At 41.0% G+C, this 14212-nt stretch overlaps 1 protein-coding gene across 2 annotated transcripts in view; it reads left to right on the top strand.

Moving 5' to 3' along the window:
- LOC102101061 (potassium channel subfamily K member 17) overlaps positions 1–14212 on the top strand; it is a 58462-nt gene that overhangs the window by 29711 nt on the left and 14539 nt on the right. For both annotated transcript variants that reach the window (XR_015772099.1, XR_015772100.1), the window contains exon 6: positions 439–528. The gene's annotated coding sequence lies outside the window, so the exon portion shown is untranslated. The remainder of the gene's footprint in view (positions 1–438; positions 529–14212) is intronic.

The raw sequence follows: 14212 nt of genomic DNA, 5'->3' as shown, positions 1-14212 counted from the left end.
TACAGCTGATATCCCAAGTCAGTTTAGAGCTGAAATCTGTTAGCCTAGAAGAGTTTCAGGGGGATGTCATCAATGTAGCTAAATATCTGCAGGGAAGGTGTGGAGAGGATGGAGTCAGGTTCTTTTTCAGTGGTGCTCTGTGATAGGGAAAGAGGTAATGGCCACAAACTGAAACACCAAGAAACACTTTTTCACTATCCTCCTCCTAGTAGTCCACTGTACACAGCCGTCCCCTCTCTTTAGACTGTCTCCAGTAACATCGAGGTTGCATTGATGGTAGACCTTCCTGCAATTATGTAGATGCTAATTGTTTTTGATCTCACAGTCAGAAATGTGCTTTATAAGAAGGGTGGTACAGAGCAAATACAATTATTTGGGGGAGGGGGGTGTCTCATCCATATGTTAGATACCATTCCAAAAACATTCAATGATGTTCAGCTTTTCAGGTCGGTGTAGCCTCCTGTCAGTGTTATGTATCTGCCTGCAAGTTCCAGAAGGATTTGGTGCTTCATCTCTGACATGCTTCAGGTAAGGTAAACCTCATTTTGGTTTATCTTTTCTAAAGTAGAGGCATACATTGGTATGGGTGGCTACTTACCAATTGAATTAGGCAAAATTTTCATGTATTGAGGTCTTAAAAATACAAGTTTGTCACTCATGTAAATAAATATTCTGTCTGATGAAAAAGATGGATACGATAAACAAATGGTCATTTTCAGTACTGTTATGCCATGGCCTAGGGAACTGTGTGCACTGATAGTGTCTCCCAGTAGTCCTGGCTATGGTAGTATCAGGGCGGATAATTTTTGTGATTGCCTCTGAGCATCGTTTTGGTCTTAGAAAGTTTTTAGGACTTTTTTGGGGTTTTTTTGAGGTTTTGTTTGTTTGTTTGTTTGGGGGTTCTGTTTGGTTGGGTTTTTTGGGGTTTTTTTTGCTCATGTTTTTTGAATATCTCAAATAAGCATATTGAAACTTAGAGTTGAAATGAAGTTGGGTCTGAAATCTGGGCAGCTGTCACACCAGATTGTCCTGGGCAGAGATTCAGAGGTTTCTCAGAAAGATGTGTGACTACAATGGTACAATATCTATGCCCTGAAAAATCTTTGTTTCTCAGGACTGAGATTTAACCAGATGTTTAGGGCAGGATTTTTTTCAGAGAGAAACTGATAAACCTTTAAGCTAGTACTAAATAGGTAGAGAGGATCTCTGGTACCTCTTAAATTAATGTGTGTTGCAGTAAGAGCCACTGAAAAGCTGTCACTGTTGGGTCTCCCCATGGATTCTCTTGAGATCCAGCATCTCTGGATGTTATTGCTATTTGTTCCATGATAGTTGCCTTTGGAATTCAGAACAAAATGTTTCAACTGAGCAATGTGTTGAAAGCACAAGGATTGAATCTGAGGATACATTTTGATGTGACATTAAATTAATGACAGTTAGTAGCCACGAGAGAGTGTACCACATAATGTTCTTGTTATGACTCTGGACTTAAACTTCTGAAGTTTAGAACCTGTCCCAGAATTTCTTTATGATTTCACAAATAAGGACATTTACCAATCTATCAGCATCACACCTCTATAATCTCTAATTCTCAGGAAAATGGTACAATATTTCCTGCTATGCATAGAGTAGCTAACAGAGGAATTCACTGAATCCAGAAAATAAAAGAGCTAACCAAGCCAGTAAAAAAAAGCCAAAACAACACAAACAGGTGAACCCCACTTTTAATCATAGTGAAGTACCTTTGTCTGGACTAGGTCCAAATGTTAGGTGTAAAGCCAGTGCTTTGTCTTAAAAAAAAATGGAATTAAGTGTTTGGGACTGGTATCTGGGAAGGAGGGATCTGTTTTCAAGTCTTTTGTCTGACACAGGTAGGGCAGGCCAGCAGTATGACATGATTGCCACCTGCTTAAGGTTCATGGGCAGGCCATCACTCTTTAAGCTGTTTCACTGCTCATAAATTACTAACTTGGCTGTGAGAACTATTAACTATCCTCTCTCTTGCTTCATGAATCACTACATGTGTAAATTTTTATGTGGATTTAGTCCTTAGGGAATTGCTGCGATAGGAAGCAAAAGAATATCCAGTTCGGACAGCAGTAGCCAGTGGTGTGAAGAATTGCCATCCCAGGTGTCACCGAGTTAGCTTTCCTGAGTTTAGATTCTTAGTTCTCAGGCAGTGTAAGATCATCTTGGTGTTAGATGGACTTGTCCCATAGTGGAGCCCTTAGCCCTAAAAATGGTAAACGTGTTCCCCATATAATGTATGACAATAGTTAGAGACATTTTTTACCAAGGAGTTGTCCATGTGAGCTTGCAAAACAAGCAGACGGGAAAACATCAAACAATAGATACAGAAATAGCTGACTGGCATTTCCACACTGAATTTAACCACAATTTCTTTGGCAAGCACCTTCCTGCAACTTTTCTGTTTGTAGAAACCCAACAGAGACACCTCAAAACGGTCAGCAGCTAAATGGTTAGGGAAGTCATTTAGGTTAAAGCAATGCATGTTCAAATTTCTGTGTGATTAAAATAGAAGGATTTAAATCTGCATGATAGTAAAGGCGCCAGGCTAAATGGAAGCTGGTCTTTCTCAGTCTTCTTTGCTAAATACTTGTTGTGAGGATAGAGAGCCAGTGGTTCAATCTGTTGCTCACTTGTGAAGGTATGGGAGTTGTGAAAAGGTGACATTTAGGATCCGTTCCTGTGAATGTTAAATAGTTGCACAAAGTGTGACAAGTGTAGTGGTAGGGACTGAAAAAGATTTAACTCAAGGTACATAAGCAAACTCCAGGTGAGGCAGAGCCTTCAAATCCTGTCCCCAGATCCCAAGTGATCACCTGCTGACTAGCTAGAGCAATTTTGAGAAGGTCACTAGCTCCTAACTAGAGCATGGAGGCACCTACAAAGCAGTTGCCACTTATTGGTGATGGAAAGAGATGGGGACAACTGAATGGTGATCAGAATCCAATTTTACTGTGGGCTATATAAGCTTATATACCATTCTAGGAAAGCTAGTAATTTTTTACTACAATGATTGGCTTAAACATCATACAAACACATTTTTTGCAGCATCTCTTCTACTTGACTCAATCTTCTTTCCTATCACCAGGCTTGATTCAATCTTCTTATAATCTTAAAAGCTCTGTCTGGTCCTGCCAAGGCATCCTGGCTATCAGATCTCTTATGCTAGTCAACTCCAAGGTACTTTCTGATTTCACCATAGCCACTGAAGAGCCCTGAGGATGCCAGCTACAATGCAGAACTGCAGAGCATAGTTAAGCTCTGCTAAGATCAGCTAGGTTACATCAGACCTGAATGATCTTAAATGATTTTAAAGGATATAGCTGCATATACAGCTAGAACAACTGTGCAGTGCCATTACACAAATAAATGACATGCAGAAATAAAGTCAGCCTGTGAGTGGGTGAGCAAGTTTCTCACCTATAATCTTCCTCACCATTTGCTTTGCGATAAAAGGGAGCTGTCAGAGACTGCCAATAGGAGCTATGGCTCCCAGCCTTGCCCTCCCTTATCATATTTCTGAGCAAAGCCAGCTGATGAAGCAGCATCTGCTGTGACTCAGTCAGAGACCTGCAGAGCAACCTGTCTAACAGACACAGGCAGTAACTTTCAAGTTTGCAGCCCTCAGTACCCTCACTCAGATGGGCATGGGAGGGTTACTTATTAAAGGATTTGTCTGATCCACTTTTAGAATAAGATGCGTTTCCCCTAATAGTGTGTATGTCCTGCAATTGGTTTTACAGGAGGCTCCAGCATTGTACACATTCAGATGACAGATGAATCACATCCTAGAGGTCTTTACCCAACCTGCAACTAGGTTTCTTAGCAGTCTTCTGTGTGGATGCTAATAAAGCAATCACTTTTGCTTTTATTTTAGGTCAGTTTCACATTTTGGTATTCAGGCACTTGGCAGCTGTGTAATGTTTGGTTTGCAAACACTCCCAGGGAAGGGCTCAATCCAAGCCAATTATTTTCTCTACAAAGAGATAAAAACTCAAACATTTTTCTTTACTCTCACATTTTGTAAAACATATTTTTGTTTTTCAAAAAAAAAAACCCAAAAAACGCCTAGGCTCAGTTCCTATACCCTTCATATTTTTAAAGATCTCCTCTTTCCACACTTCACTCAGGATTATTGTGTGGTCCTGTGCTCGATTTTTATGGAGGTAGAAGTATATTTAACTCTTCTTTAGCAGCCCAGACATTTTAGAAGCTGGGAAAGGCATAGACACAGCCACCCTGTGCATCACAGGCACATGGACTAAGGCTGACCTATTGCTGCCTAAGCTGATGTGTCTGAATGATGCACAGCAGCTCTTTGGAGAAGCTGGCTTTGGTATAAACCCAGCAGATTTCCTAGGAAAGGTGCTCCCTTCCAGGTGCTGTGCTGCACTGGGACTCCCACACTTTCTGCTGCTCTGCTGCTGGATTAGGTACCTCTATGCCTGTGCTTTGCTGGGTGATGTAGATGTGCCAGCAGCCACCCTGTAGCATTGCTGTCACCCCTGCTTTGTTGCCATTGCAGTGGAGAGTGCTATTTTGAGGAGCCTCCAAAGAGAAATCACAGGGAGTGTTTAAAGCCAGCACTGTCTCTGTTTATAAAAGCCAGGTCTCACTTCAGTTGTTTTCCCACTGAAAAGTTGTCCATTAAACTGCCAATCCAGTCTTCATGCTTCCTCCCACTCATGAAAGTCTAGATCAAGATTATCTACTTCCAAAATAATGGAAGAATACTAAATATATGCCAGATACTTGATGGGATAAATGAGCACATTGTGATTAAAGGAAGTGAATCATATCTACATACATATCTACACATCTACAATGTAAATTTGTAGAAACTTACCTCAGCCAAAAATATATGCCTACAGTCATATTTTCAATTGGAATTGAAAGCTAACTAATAAATGTGAGTGATTTAGGTAGCAGGTCAGTCAGGCTTGTCCAGTCTTTATCATGCTGGAGGCCTTGGCTCCTCCCAGGTAGGAGCTCTGGGCTTTTTCCACTTAAGCCCCAAGTCTCATAGTGGTGTCTTTCACATTCCTGGTGCAAGAGGGACCCCTTTGATTTCCACTTCCACTTCTCCTTTTCTGCACACACAGCAGCTGCTACATCCACTGAAGGAAGAGAGACTCCCTGTGATGCAAAACAGGAACTGAATCTGGACAAGACCACTTACCTGTTTGAAATAGTTTGAGCAGTCTGTGCTGTTGCTCAAGAAATGTTTCATCTGGGATGTTCACAGTCTCATTTGCACAGTTAACACAAATATAGGGGTGCTTGTAAGGCAGCCAAAGAGTAGCTTTCAGCTCATTGATGAGGCCATCTGTATCCTGAGCTGTTTCTCTTTTTTAATAAAATGGTTTTAAATTAAGTATTTATCTGATAATATAATTGAATGCTCCACTGTTCAGAAGCTGGACAAACCTGTCTTTTATTTGGTTTCTCCAGCCTCTCTGAAAGCAGAGATACAAGATAGAGTATATTTGTTCTGATTCTTTCTTAGTTTTCTGTGATCCATATAGCGACTGTTGAAAGGCTTTACTACTCTGTATCTTTTGAGCATAGACTTCTCCTGCATAGAATAATAAAGAATGAGTGGAATAAGGCCTGCTGGATGACTCCAAATGGATAAGAAAGACAAATTCTAGCACTACCAAAGATGAAGAAAGCAGCTGAGAAGGAATCACCTCTAAAATAACACCAATAGACACCAAAAGCAAATAATGTCATCTGCATAGACTAAGTTGTTTTCTGTTTTTGTTTGGTTATGTGGTTTGGGTTTTTTTTTCTAATAGACACATTAGATAGTTTATTCTCTTCTAATTTTTTTTCAGCTAAAATGTTTTCAATCTTTTTCTTTAAAGCTAATTTTCTTCACAGTGTTGGAGAATGCAGAAATCAACATTTTGGGCTTGTATGATGCTGATACCACACTGAACAGACCCCCGGTATTATGGAAAGTGCCAGTTTAATAGGAAAGATCTAATTTTCCATTTTCTGGATCTGTGAAATGTGATTTTAAATATAAATGAGAGTCAGACCCAAGGGGATGATCCAGATTTATTAATAAAATTGTCATCAATGTCTGAGTGGATGTTCTTATGTCAGTTTCTAAGTGATTTTTAAGGTAGATAGATTGGGAAGTAGAGAGATGTATGAGCAGGTTAGTGGGTGAAACATGAGCATAGCTCAGAAGTCATAGTTGCTTAAATGGGAGTGCACAAATGGAGGGAGCTGCTGGATGCAGAGATGCCAATTAAGCCACTATGAGCAATGGTGGCTTTAGATCCATCCCCCTTCTTTTGATCAGCCCACCAAAAGATAGATCTGTCCCTGGGACCTGAGATAGGTCCCTATCCCTCTACTAAGATTTCAGCTACAAATTGGAATTGCTGTGAGTTCCCTCACTTGACATAGTGCTGCCTTGAGGGGAAGGCCTTTCATTCAGACCTGCCCAGGCATTACAGAGTCACTGGGTCCTGAAGGCTCTTCAAGGATGTTTTGTGTAATGAGAACCTGGTAATGAGATCACAGAGCAGTTACTCAGAGGTGAGGTGAACTAATGCCAGTGGCACAGTGCACTGAGGTTGGTGAGGCAGTGATGAAATCGTACTCACCCTGTCTTCTTGCAGAGTTTACAAGTGTTATGAAGTGAAGATGTCTGGCAGTATTTCCCAGCTTTAAATGATGTAGGTTTTCCAGGCTGTAAAATGCTTTGATTTCCTTTGAATGGTTTCTATAAACAGCTACAAACATGTCTCTCCCCACTGCTCAATTTACTGATACCACACTCAGGCCTGCTGTTAATCCTACTGCTTGTTACAGATCTCAATGGCTCTGAAAAAAAAACCAAACAACCTGTTTATTGGGGCACACATATTAGAAGACATTTTCCATTACTTTCAGTTTCACTGGTTTTTTCCCTCTCTTTATACATCTTTTGTAGCCATGCAGTATAAAGGTTACCTGATCCAGGCTTTTCCCTGCCTCTGGTGGGAATTTTGTGATACTCTGAGAAGAGGGGGTGCTTGTAAGAGTCAAGAGATGCACAAGCTGTCTTCCTGTTGGGGAAGTCATATGTGCTAGTATTTGTGAAAGCTAGCTGTGCTTCCTCTTGCATTATCACAGTGCTGCCTGCAAGATCTGACCCATTTGGTATTTTGTATTGTACTGTTATTTGTGAATGCTGGGTTATCTCATGCAGGCAAGCCAGGTATCAGTTTGGATCCTATTTTCTGTTATAAAAGCATGCCTACATGTAAATCTACACTAAAAAAGGCTGCATTCATACACTGAATCTCAGTTTTCTCTTTGCCTGCTTTACTTGAAGCAGAACATGTCTTTTGTTAATCTCAGCAATGTGTTGTAGAAAGATGGGTGCAAACCAGTGAACTGTATGGTTGGCTGGTAGAAGTCTGGATTCTGTTCTCTATTTTCATTTAGACCTGGTGCTTGACCCTGGGACCTCTCTGCTCATCTTGTCTATTTGGATTGATGGGTTTCGCTCAAGTCTGTACTGGTACTCAAGTCAAGGGAATCAGGGTTTCAGGGTAAATCTGCATTGCCGTTTTAAGCTGTATGTCTGCCTGTACATTTGCCTAAACCCACTACTGTGTCTGCACAAAAATCTTGCTTACTGCTTGGATGAAGAGATAAAGCTCAAACTATTCCCAGCTGCTAATTAGTGAATTCTTGAGAGTGCCTTTTATTATGTATTCTTGGTTTGACAAGAACTGTTGGCTGAAATTACTTGTCTCCCAATGCACCATCCTGTGCCTGGGGTCACTGGAGCTGCTGGTTCCTCCAAGCAAGAGCCAAGTAAGCACAGCAGGCACCAACATGACTTGTGAGATATATACATACATTTCTCTACAAACAGTACAATCTTTGTCATGCAGTTATGGGCCAATGTACCTCAATCATGTAGCAAAGTGAAGCATCCTGGTGTGAGTGACCGCAGGAATTCCCAAGTTGTCCCCCTTTCTCCTGCCCTCTCACTCACAGAAGTGGTGGAGGTGCTGCACCAGGTGAGGAGTCCCGCAGAGTCCTTCAAAAATGCTCCCATCAGACTGGGACCCACCCCACAGTGAGCCTTTTCCTCATTTTTAGCCTATGTCTGCTAGCTAATACGAATTACTTCAGCTTTGAATTACTTGAGCAAATAGGTGTACTGGTTTGGTATAAAGACCATTTATCTCCAAGACTTTGGGATAGCTGAGTGTTGCAAAAGTTAAGTCTTTGACATCCATGACTGGTATTGGTTTGGGTCTCTTTTCTTGGCAGGGTAGTACAGGAGTTGTTCTTCCATAAATTTCTCAACAGTTTAACAATATTTTAGAAGTATATGATTCACCACTGTCATAACTAGGCAGTTTTTGTCAATAGTCAAAAATTATTGCCGGCAAACATCAAGTGTTTCATGTCTGAAAACTAACATTTTTGCTGTCCCCGGTTTCTCAGTTAGTGTATGAGAGTACACAGTTTTCCTGCACCAAAACTGTGATTGTTAATGACAATTTTGCTGATGAGTTGAAATGTAGGAAGATCCACCTGAACACCCTTATTTGTCCACGTTACTGTTTTTTTATACTGCTCCATAAGGGCTCCAGGAATTCAAGATACAGATCTGATCAGTGATGTGTTCTAGCCATGAGACAAACATCTGTTATTCACCAGAGTAAATAAATCACTCTTTTAAAAGCCATTTGCCCACTGGATTATAAATTAACCTTCATCTGGGAGTGTGAACCAGGAACCTGAACAATGACCTGATGGTTAAGGAAAATAACTGGTGTTTCCTCATTCCTTTCAGGTGGTCGTGCATTAAATTGGTATTCTAGATTTTGTTTAGTTTGTGTACTTATAAGCCCTTCTCCCTTTCTTGCTCCGCACCACAGTTCATGTGATACTATCAACACCATTAAAAATTAGATCATCCAAAGGGACTGCTTCTCCAGGAGGGGATAGACAGCCAAAATCCTTTACCTCAGAGTTAACTAGTTCATGAATGGTGCTTTCCTAGAAGATGGCAAGCTGCAAGAAAGAAACCTACCTAAAAATACCTATCAAACTGTCCATCAGGTGCCCTTTATTTTGTGGGTGCTTGAAAGAACAAATGGTTCAAAACAAGGTTCAGAAAATCAGATCACATTAGTTGCAACTTGACATCAGTAAGGTTAGACCTGGGGTTCCTATTTCTTATATTTTTCTAGGTCACAAAGACTTTCATGGCTGTGAAAAGCCTCTGAAAGAAAAATCCTCATTAACCTCAAATAAGACCCAACTGATTAGATTTTTAGTTATCAGTGAAAGCTAAATTACAATCATATGATGTTACAACCCCTGGCAGAGGGAGGTAAGATTTACCCAGTGCAGACACATCTGAACAAGATTCTAAGTGCCTGTGATAGTTAATGAAGAGAAAAAAAGATATGGCTAGGGCACGATTATTTTCCAAGTAGTCGATGAAAGGACAAGCAGATAAATCTGACTATAAAAGTATCTATTTCCATTAACTATAAAGTGAACTTAGTATGACTACATTAGATAGTCACATCACAAATGTCTAAAGGTGATGAGATCCCTCAGAGAATGAGATCCCACAAATACAAATTTGAATACAAATGTGGAGGTTAACCTTTGCAAAGTGAACTCTGTAGTGCCAGAGCACACAGTCAGAAAATGAATAATTATGCTGGAGAAATCACCACCTGGAAGGCCCACAGTCAAAAGCTCCAGTGTGTAGAGGAAGCTGTATTAAACTGCCAACAACAAGATTTGCAAGATACTTGCTAGAAAAGTGATCTATTGTGCAGGCTGAAGTGTCTTTGGTTGTCTACCAAGTTGGTTAATTGAACAAGAACAAAGGTCAGCAGGGTGAGGCCATGCAAGAACCTTGCAAGAAAAAAGCCCTTTAGTCAGACTCAGGCACGTTTATGAGACTGATACACCCAGCCTGTAAATGTCTCCAAGCCAGAGATGGAGGTGGGAAAGCCATGTGAACACATGCATGTGTGAGGGTGTGATGTTCCCCAAAGCAGTAACAGCTTTTCCTCCCTGCCCACACTATTAATTAGTCATATTCCAAGGACACTGGTGTTGCCTGAATGGGATTTCAGATTCCCATCGGTTGTTGCACTCCAGACTGCCATTTCCCTCTCTCCATCCATGTTGTATTGCATTATGTTACATGGTTTATTCCTCTTGCTTCCCCTCTGAGTCTGTGGTGTGTTGGTCTCTTCCTCCTCACTCCTCCCCTCCAGTTTCTCCCCATTGGTTTTAGCCTGCCTTTTCCCACTCCCTTTCCCTCCGTTCAAAAGTCCAGTGCGAGCAATTCTCTCTCTCTTTTCTGCCCTGGACACGTTTGGAATAAGCTGAGGGACAGCATCCCAGAAGAAGAGAGCCTCCATTGTCTTTTATCTTTCATCCTTGCTAAATCCACTCTCCCCCCCGGTGGACTGCAGCTGCTTGGGCGACTTCCCGGGGGTGAGAGAAATAGGGTATTAGCATATCCCCTCCATATCCAAGGTTTCAGTCTCTGTTCCATACAGTGATTTATGTGCTCCAGAAAGGCTAAAAGTAAGCTCCTGGACTTTCTCCACAGAAAAGGTCCCCATTGTACTCACCATAGCCCTGCAAGCAGCAATGTCTGTAGCCTTTGTGAATCTGGACAGGTGCCAGCAGCTGGCTCCTGATGAGTTCTTTCATGCCACAACTCCATCACCTGCATCCAAGTCAATATGTACCTGCACCCACATTAACATGACTGAAGTTAATTCAAGCACTGCTGCATGAGTTTCAGTGGTGACAGTTCAGGTGTGCAGTCCACCTGGAAACTTTACCAGTCCAATTGCTGATGAGCTGTCTCCTGTCCCCACTTCATGAACACTGTTCTGATTTTGACAAGAACCTGACTGCTGAATCAGCTGCGTTGACAGGAACATTTGACACCAACAGGACTTTTTAAGCCAGCTAAGGCAACCTGTTTGTGGTGTCCTGCTGAGTGGTTTAATGCCTTGATGTGAGGACTGGGATGTTTATCTATGACTGTTAGATGTTTATTCTTTTTCTTCCTATATGCCCTTTTAAGTGCCTCTTCAAGTTTACTCCGTCCTACACTTCTGCCCCAGCCCTGCCACAGTAGGCAAAGGAGTAGGTGTGAGATCTGGCTGTTTGCTGTAGTTGTTCATTAACCTAAATATTCTTGACAAATGTCTTCATTATCAGCGTGAGTTGAGTTCCTCTGGTATTCTAGACAAATCTAGCTACCACAGCAAGCCTTTCATATACCCACATTACAGCAAGAGTATTCAACAGACTGGAAAGGGTCTAAGACAGTGGTTCCCATATGCCAGACTTGTGACCCATACTGTGAAAGCAATCTCTGTTAGGAGGTTTACCATGCTGGGGAGTGACTGCTGCAGCTCTCCTAATGGAGAGAATGGTGCCAAGCACAGGACATGACTGGTCAGCCAGCTGCAGACCATGCCCTGGGGTCCCAATCAGCAGTTTTAGGTGACATTTTGGAATGCCAGCATAACACTTGGTATCCTGGAGTTCTGACCCATCAGTCTGATTTCAGCTCATTTCTATAATTAAGAAAAAATGGAAAACAGCAGGTCAAAACCCATGTGTGTTCTTTAAGGACCATTACTTTAGTGAGAGACTGGTAATGCTGTAAGAGCCTTCCTGAGCACTACAGAGATTTGTCTGTTAACAAGAGCTTTATAAAATCTTCATTATCACCACCTACCTGCCAGGGGAGCTAACAGTTTCACACCCTTTTTATTCTTAGCTGCACATAATATCCTCTTAACAACAATTTAAAAATAACTGCAGGAAGAACTGAATCACAAATAATTTGAACAATTGGAAGTGACAAGCTGTTTTTCTCATCTAGTAAAATATGTCCATTTGGCATACTTTCTGTCTAGCAGAGCTCTTTTATTCACACCACTCCAGTCTCTAAGGGAGACAAGCTATTATTATTATTATTATTATTATTGTTCCACTGAAGAAGTGGACATCTGTACTTTCAACAAGATTAATATATTGAATGCACCAGAATTATTTTATAGACCCTGAATTTGTTGTTATGAAGCAGACCCAGGAAACTGAAGACACAAGGCCAAGCCAAGTGAGTCCTTGTGAAAAGCCTCCCCCCTTGGTTCACAGAATTAGCCAAACAAAATTAATCAGCACTTCCATGTGTAGCATTTCCTAATTATAAGCTGGGCCTTGTAATATTTGCTCCTGAACTTTAGAAAGCTTAAAGTGTTTTGAGAAGAAAGCACACTCCGTGTCAGAGGTGGCATAGCCATTCTCTAGAGAAAACTAGGGCTCTGAGTTGAGGATATTATGTACATATTTTACCAGACAGATTTTTTTTGTTTGTTTGTTTTCATCTATGGACAGTAAAGTTCAGGTTTCTTGCTGAGCAACGATTTTGACATAAGAGGCAAGCAGAGAGCTGGGACCCACCAGAGGGCTTGCAAAGACCTGATGCCTGATGATGCTTAAAGTCTAACTCCTATGACTCTTTTCCTTGGAGACCTACCATAAGGCATAGCTTTAAGCTTCTTTATCACTTTCAGAAATGAGCCACTTGCATCTCATTTTTAAGGATTTATATGTTTCTAAAAAGGCAGGTAAGTAGTTAGCAAATATTTCAGGGTAATTTTGTATCTAACTTCTATCAAGCAAATGTCAAATAACTTAATGCTCTGAAAAATCCTAGAAAGATTTCTGAATATATTTACATCTCTGGCCACTGTTACCCCATCAGTGAAATGAAAGCTATCATAATTGCCCATTTTCGTGGGAGCAATGATGAGATCTTACTAGGATATAAAGAGCTCTGCAGCACCATGCTGCTAGAGAATGTTAAGTAGATCTGCAGGTGGTGAGAACATTCTTGTTTCTGATGTTGTGTCTCTTGCCATAGGGAAAAGAGGAGGCAGTGACCTGAAGCACTTCTCTTTACTGTATTCTTATTTCTCATTTTTTCATAGTGGTTAGCTTCTTGCCTTCACACATCTCTGACCCTCTTCACTCTGCCCTGTTCCTCAGACCTGCAACATACACAGTTTATTTCATTGTACTATCTTGAATAGTAATGGTAGCTTAATTATCCAGTGAGAGACAGTGTGACTCCTTTCTTCTGTCTCTCTGAGCACCGACATAGTGCTCATAATTACAACTACATCAAATAGCATGCTAGGTATTTCAGATGAAAAATGTTGTCTATTTGCTACCAGCAAATCCCATTCTTCTCTGCTTGATCCAATTTTTTTTTCTTCATCTGTTCTCTTGAAGCAGGTCAAGCATGTTTTGATTGTGCACTCCATTAATAGAAAAGTAATGTCTGATTCTTAAAAATATTGTTAGTTTCCTGTGTGCTTCTGTGCCATTGAGGCTAAGTAATCTGTTGTGAAAAATCTGACCCTATTAGGGTGGAACTCTAAATTCAGAAGAAATCATTTAAGTGTCCACTTGCTGGTGTGCCAAACAAATCTGGATACAGCACATCAAAAAGATAAGACTGATCCGTTCCTGTGGTCCCAAAGGGAGAAAGCCTAGTGCGTTGCTGTGCTTCCTTGCATGAACTTGCATAAACTACAGGACAGGGTTCTGCCTGGTAACCAGAGTTTTTTCCTTTCAACAAAGCATTAATCTTAATTCTTCACAGAAGAAATCTTTGTTCAGTAGTCCAACAAATAATCCTTTAGTCCTTTGGCTCTGTATTGTATCTGTGTAGCTGAACCCATTGAACCACTGGTAAACATTCTTTCTCACTGGAAACTGATAGTCCTGACTAATTTTCAGGATCTGACTGCAGAGAATTCACTCCAATAATGATAATTTGTCCCTTAAGCATTATGGCCCTTAATTTCCCTGATATTAGGCATAGAATTCTGGTCTTTTTAGCTACGAAAAATTGTATTTGAATGCAGATGAATTTGAAGTCAGATGTTTGAGACACTGACAGGGAGAGGTGGGAATGGGGCCTGCAGGCTTTATATCCAAAAGGAACTGGCTGCAGGAAAAAGGAAATGAAAGAGGTTACATGATGTAGTTAAGGAATGGCAGAGATCTGGAAAGTAATGCCTCATAAAGCAGTGAAATTATCAGTGTCATCGCTGAATGGGAGTAGGAAGCAGCCCTACCTTGGGCAACCACACTG

Source organism: Pseudopodoces humilis, chromosome 3 (assembly GCF_049639895.1).
Source record: "Pseudopodoces humilis isolate 2021_Gansu_Grassland_sample_001 chromosome 3, ASM4963989v1, whole genome shotgun sequence".
Lineage (NCBI taxonomy): Eukaryota > Metazoa > Chordata > Aves > Passeriformes > Paridae > Pseudopodoces > Pseudopodoces humilis.
This window is presented reverse-complemented; position numbering and strand designations above follow the sequence as displayed.